The sequence below is a fragment of the Elephantulus edwardii genome, unplaced genomic scaffold (assembly GCF_000299155.1).
Source record: "Elephantulus edwardii isolate Elephantulus edwardi_28Jun2011 unplaced genomic scaffold, EleEdw1.0 scaffold00270, whole genome shotgun sequence".
NCBI classification, from domain to species: domain Eukaryota; kingdom Metazoa; phylum Chordata; class Mammalia; order Macroscelidea; family Macroscelididae; genus Elephantulus; species Elephantulus edwardii.
Genome location: NW_006400020.1, coordinates 3,381,197 through 3,388,453, shown reverse-complemented (window position 1 = coordinate 3,388,453; position 7,257 = coordinate 3,381,197).

Below are 7,257 nucleotides of genomic sequence, written 5' to 3'. Positions count from 1 at the left end.
TCATGGGGAATGACTACATCATTACATAACTGTCTCTAATCCTCCCTAACAGCATAGAAGGTGGCATTGATAACACAAAGGACAATTACATTATACTGACAATCATGTTCTAGGCAAGTTAACTCACACTTTTGGGAAGAATACAATTCAATCATGACAGGGTCCACTCTACTCCAGTATGATTCATCTAAGCCAGCTGAGAGCATCTTGAAAAACTTTCTTTCCAAGCAGTGTCAGTTTCATAAGTACAAAGGTTATGTCAGCAATTTATCTTTTTTATGGTGGACACAATTCCATAACAGTTACCATAAATACATACAGCATATATTTGTATATGTTACATTTGTACATATTATGTCATTGTTTTAGACATCAGGGAACTGTGCAAGACTGCAGGAATTATCAAAGAATATAAAACCAGCAACTTTATTTGTGTGAAATGAAAATAATTCTGCCTTAACAACTTTCAAAACATTCTGCTTAGACTCCTCTGTCACATTCAAATCATCCTCCAAACCAGCACTTGTTTGTTAAAGCCATTAATTTACCCTTAAAATCCAAATGCCTTGCTGAAACTTCTAAAGGCCTAGGTTCACTAGTCCATTAACATGAAGCTATAATACCAGGTATAGTCTTCAAAGGCCAGAAGCTAAGTATGCAAACTGATTTAAAGGCATCAGCTGGCATGCTTCTAAAATAAACCTCTCTATCCTTATGAAAGGTCAGCAGAGAATGAACTCATGAATTTACACATGGTTCATTAATAATGAAAGAGTTCTCCATTGAGATTCTTCAATGCATCTTGTTTTTTCAGCATCAAATTCTTCTGTTCCAAGTGCTATTATGTCTTCTCATTGGAATATTTTTTGCCAAGAATATTTTCTTTGTGAGGAGGAAAGAAAGCTGTCGTGGAATAAATGGAAAGACTGAAAAATGCACAGCTGCAGGATTGTCTGCATCTAGCAAGTTCTGTATACTCTGAAACATTAGAAACAGAATATTTAAAAGCTGGGAGCTTTAGTACCAGGCTTCACTTAGCTTCCATCCAGCTAATTACAGTTCACTTTGGGGGGAAAAAACCTATAAAAATTTAAAGATAACTAGTTGTTTGGTTTAAACCTAGGCAGACACTGGATCTTCTACTAGAAAAATTCTAGTTCTCATTAGCTTTCTTAGTGTTTGCTCATAAAATGGCAAAAGACTTGCTTTTCTGTTCAGGAAACGTAGGGTATGACACCACTGTCATTTTTGGTAAAAACTGCTATTTCTAGCATGCTAAAACACCCATTTCCTTCTGTTCGCCTTTTTATCTGCATATATGCCTTTGATTGAGTGTGGCTTATGAAGCATGAGAGAATGCAGAGAGCTATGTAAACTCTCATTTGGGGATTCTGATCTGTTGTCACCTGGGACTGGACAATGGCGCTTACCGAAATGAGTATTAATCAGTGTAAATGATTAGAACAGTGTGAATACAGACAATGGATACCCAAATAGGAAACAAACAATGGCTGTTTAGTCAGTTTGCTATATCAAGAGTTAGTCACTCACTAACTTGGTAGACACTTGAATGCAGACTCTCTAGAAGTTTCCCTTGAAGAGTGAGAAAACTCTATAGTAGAAAAAGGGGAAGACTTGAGTTGTCCTGACTGGAGGTTGTCGGCTTGGGGAAGGTGGGCAAACCAGAAGTTGGCATTTTCTATGATTGGTTAGGTGAGATGATTTTATTTTCTTTGATTGGTCTCGAATTGGAGAAGTGAGGATAGAGAGAGTGAAAGCAGGGTGCTCTTGAAAGCGAAACTTATCTTGTACTTCAGGCATTTTGTTACGAGGGGCCTGTTCTTAGAGAAAGACATCATACTCGTAAAGGTGGAGGGGTCAGTGCAAGAAGGAAGACATGATGGCTGTAATAACGGGATCAAGTATGTCAGAAATAGTAGGAATGGGACAAGAGGCCAAGGTTCACCATGAATCGTAATTGACTTCTTGACTCATAACACGACATTGATACTGGGATTGTTGTTTGGCCTAATGATTGGAAACTGAAGACAATTCTTTTTGAGGGGCTGGATGATGCTGCAGGTTGTGTCTGAATTCTATTTTCATATATGGTTTGGTCAGTCTGTTCATTCAAACTCTCAAAAGATTACTGAAGGCAGGAACCTTCAGGGCTAAGGGCACTGTGGTGTTTCCTATGGCAACTCCTTCCAGAAGGGAAAAGACAGGGGCTATCTCAATGTATAGGGGCCTCTTAACCCAGAAACTTCTCACAGAAGTAGTATCCCTACTCATCCTAGGTCAGGATTGAACAACAAATCACCTTCATACATATTACCATATTTAACAGTCACAAGAACACTAGAAGATAAAAGATTACACATGATAAGGAATAAAGTCCTTCTAAACATAGATTTATCTCCTAGAAATTACCCTTTCCCTCCTTTTTTTAAAAAAACCCCAATATTGAGAAATATTGAATATTCAGAAACCAAGCCAACTACATCACTCTAATAAGGGTAAGTAATGCTAAAACTTCAGTGAAACAAAACTTCAGAGAAATTGTAAAAAGAGTGTGGGTTTCATAAGGACAGCCATATCTGACTTTTACCAATCAACTCCACAATGGGAACCAACAACGCAAAACCAATTCCCATGAGGTCAGACATGTCCTCCACACTTCCGCACCTCTTTCTACTCATTTCAACAACAGTCTTACTACTTTGTTGAGTCCAAAATCCCTCGCCACATCTCACAGAACCATATTGGGGGAGTCAAAAGGTTAACAGCAAGATGTGCTCAGTCAGGACAGTTCTGAAATGTGCTCATCAGTGGCTCAGCCTTGAGCCTTGCAGCTTTGGACCAGTTACAAAGCTTTCAGTCCCACAAATTATGGCTCCTTCCACCTAATCCCACTCTCTAGCTCTCCAACAAACTTGAGCAAAGGCTCTTAACTCTAGTTCTATGGTAGTATTAGGCCAAAGGTCTGTTCCATCTCACATCAGGTCTCTGAGTCTCTGCTACAGCTGCTGCTCCTGGTCTTATCGGCACATGAATCTCTGGCCCCAAAGGGTGCACTGCATTGTCTTGCTTATTCTTTTTTTTTTTAATTGATATTTTAATGACAGTTTTTAGAGAAATTAGATTTCCATTCATTCATTGTTACCTATTTTGGCTTGCTTATTTTTTGCTGGTGGTGAGGTTCTTAAATTCTGCTGCTGGGTCTGTTCAGTTTAATGGCAAGACTAGCCAATCTCTGTGTGGATAGGCTAACACATCCTATGTACAAATTCTCATCCTTCTACATAGCCAAGTTAGTCAATGGCTAGTGAAGCCATGTTGAACAATAAACTCCTCATACCACAGAAATAAATTTGAAAGTTCCTGATGGGTTTTCACAATGGAAAACAGATATTGGCCTTAGCAATATCCTCATAGTATAAATAATAGTCTTAAAGAAGCGGGGTAAGTTTGGCTTACCATGATAACTTAATTCATCTTTGTAAAAAGGAAATACTAGAAAATTGAGAATAAAAGACTTTTCTGTTTCCACACCTTTTCAGTCTATATGCAGAACATATCATTCATCAGGCTGGAATTTATGAGGAGGAATGTGGCATTAGAATTGGAGACAGACTCATCAACAACTTACACTATTCAGATGATACAACCTTGCTTGCTGACAGTGCGTAGGACCTGAAGCACTTGTTGCAAAAGTTCAAGGAATGCAGGCTTTGGTGTGGATTCCATCTCAATGTCAGAAAAACGAAGATTCTTACCACTGGATCGATAGGCAGCATCATGATGGATGGAGAGGAGACTGAAACTGTCAACAGCTTCATCGTGCTTGGATCCACAATTAGCATCCTTGGTACGAGCTGTCAGGAAATAAGGAGACATATCGCACGAGAACATCTGCAGTTAAGAGACCCCTCCAAATTATTGAGTAGTAGTGATGCCAGTTTGAGGACTAAAGTGTGTCTGATTCAGGCCATAGTCTTTCCAGTTACTAGCTACGCATCAGAGACCTGGGAAACAAATAAGGGTGACAGAAAAAGAATTGACGCCTTTGAGGTATGGTGTTGGAGAAGAGCACTGAACATCCCATGGATGGCCAAGAGAATGAACAGATTCGTGTTGGAGATGGTGCAGCCAGAGAGCTCTTTGGAGGCAAGAAGGATGGCCTCACATACTTTGGACATGTTGCGAGAAGGGGCTATTCCTTGGAGAAGGACATGATGTTGGGAAGGTGGAGGGTCAGTGAGGGAGAGGAAAACAACCAGGTAGATTGACACAGTGACTGCTGCAATGGGCTCTTGTGTGTCAGGAAGCGTGAGGATGGTGTAGGATAGAACAGGGTTCAGATCTTTTGTTCATATATCTCTATGAGATGTGCTTGATTTGACGGCACCTAACAGCAGCAGTTCACTTAATTCTGGAGGCCATGTTCCTTCCAATTCACAGACTGTTTCCTTGATGTATTCACTGAAGAGAACTGGTGGCACAGTGCTTAAACACAGTGAACTGAAAGGTTGGGGATTTTTTCCTTCAGCCCCTTCATGGAAGAAAGGTGTAGCAGTCTGTTTCCATAAAGATTGGCCTGGGGAGCCTTGTGAGCAGCTCCCCTTCGTCCAAGATGGTTGATACAATAAAAGCTTTTGTTTTAAAGTTCTCATTATACTGTTGTTGTTATATACCACAGAGTCTGAAGCAACTCATAGCTGACCCTCCAGTAGGTTTTCAGAAGCAGTAAACTGCATGGGAGGAGACTGCCCATCTTTCTTTCACAGAGCAGCTGGCGTACTGGAACCACATGCCTTTGGGTAAGCAGCGCAACTCCTTATCACTAACCTACCAGAGAAATAGATGGAGAGAGAACTGAAGACATTTTAGTTTACAGAAAACAGAGACTTCAAGACACAAGACCTACCTGCACATATAAATCTCAATAATGAAGAGGGAGGGAGAAGACTCTTTCTATACAATTCACCTTGGAAAAAGAATGATTCCATGCAGCATTTTGTTTCCTCTATGTGAAAGGCCATTTCAGAAAATTTAGGCTCTACTGGAATGAGAAGATAGACACCAGCCAACAACGATCTGACCCTAACTTTTAATTGAAAAGGGGAGAATGTTGGCTCTTTCTCTACTACAGGTCAGCAGGAAAGCTAACTAACTCTGTCCATTTTAAAGCCAGACATTTGTATTTATTAGGCAACGGATGCTAGTGTGTACGTGTGACCTCATTTAATCTATGTCTTTCTTTTCTGGGAAGAGAAATACGCATCTTGCAAAAGAGATAATGTATCAAAAATGTATGCCTCAGTATATGCTCAAAACGAGTTGGTATACTTGTTGCCATGGTTACCTGGATGCTGTCAGAAGGGGGCAGTTTTTGGAAAATGACTTCATGCTAGGAAGGTGAAAGGTCAGTGAAAGAGAGGTAGACTTTCAACAAGATGGATTGGCAGTGACGCAGCAATGGATTCAAGTATATCAGAGATAATGAGGACGGTGCAGGGAGGGCAGGGCCCCAGATCCAGTGGTTCATAATGTTGCTGTGAGCAGTAGTAGACTGGATGGTACCTAATAACTGTAAGGGGAAAGATGAGACTACATGGCTAATGATGATAATTGTACTACTGGAGGTAACTGCATCCAAGAAAACTTTACTTACCCATAGAAGGTTGTTTTGAGTTGAATCAACTTTAAAGTTTGGTTTGGTTTAGTTTGAGTTTAGCTTAATATAGTGATAGCCATTGTGGGGAACAAGGTGAGTGAACACCATTTCTCTGCTTTCAGGAATGTTACAAATCAGTGAGAAGGTAAACTGAAGAATTATAATATGAAGTGTCTGGAAGTAGTTCGGTGAGAAAAAGGGCTCAGATAAGATCACAAATGGAGGAGGGGGCATTGCAGGTCTTGAATGTCAGGAAGAAGAGTTCATTCTTGACTTGACAGACAAAAATCTGGGAGAAGAGGAGGATAAAAAAGAGTGTTTATTCATGAACCTCATCAAATGCAGGAAATCTGGCTCCTGATATCGTCTGATGTTAGAAGAACATGAACTCGACTGTTTCCCCAAGATTGGGGTGGGCGGGGGGAATGCATCGGCTCATCTGTTTGTCTCTTTTGAGATGTTTTTGTTTGTTATTTTCTTTAAAGGTAATGATCCATTTATTTTGTGTGGATGTGGAACAGAAAACAGTCACCACTTAGTGACATCAAATGACTCATTTGTATACAAAACTTCTTTGTATCCAAGAATAATCAGATTGCACAAAGAGCAAAGTAAAATATTATCTCATTAGAGCCTTGATTCTTAAGTCTTTGTGCCAAAAGGAGAGTATCTAGGACTACAGAGTAACAATTCAGTGAAATATCTAATTAAACGCCTGGGCTAGTAACAGGTTAGTAATGTAATGCACCTCTGCTCTAAAAAAAAAATAAAAAAGATGTCCTATTTAGAACGTTATATCATTAGTATTTTCAGGATGGATTTTAATAATTTACCAATGCAGCAAAGGAAACAAAAATAGCCTTCTTATTGAATGCTAATGTAACAGTAATTTGAAAAGATTAAAAGTTAAAAACATCTCATCAGTGTATTATATAATTTTTCATTAGAGTAGCGTGTGTGGAGTGGGAGGAAAAATCTCGGGGATATGACTTAGTAAATAAGCAGAGAAAAAGCCCACAAAACTATTAAGTAATGTATATAATATTGCTCAGTCTAATGTCTGGCACACAGTGCCTTACATAATAGATGTTATTATTTTTTAAAATCCATTTAAATAAATACATTTGTCTTCTCTAATTTATATCAGCCAAATTAGCTCATCGTTTGAACACTAGGCTGTTTATGTTAAAATAAGCTAAGTGTATCATGAGTCAATAGAAATGAATCATCTAAGTTAATTAAATCAAACAAACTTTCTCTTTTGTATCATCATATCCAGTGATGTAGGTTTTACAGAGAGATGAAATCCTGACTCATGAGCTTCGGCTACACTCACAATACTGTATTTATTAAGGGATGGGGGTGTGCAGAAAGTACATTTGTCTATTTTTGGTAAGTTTTCAGCAAGCACGCTTAAAATAAGAGATTTCTTCTTAAGCTCATTAGTATAACTGGAAAATTCTCTTTCCAAAGCATCATGATTAATCAAGGCTCAATATACATGAAGGATTCTTGTATTGCTTTTGGTGCTTTATTATCATGATTTCCCTTTTTTTGACTGATAGGGGCAGAAAGTGAGA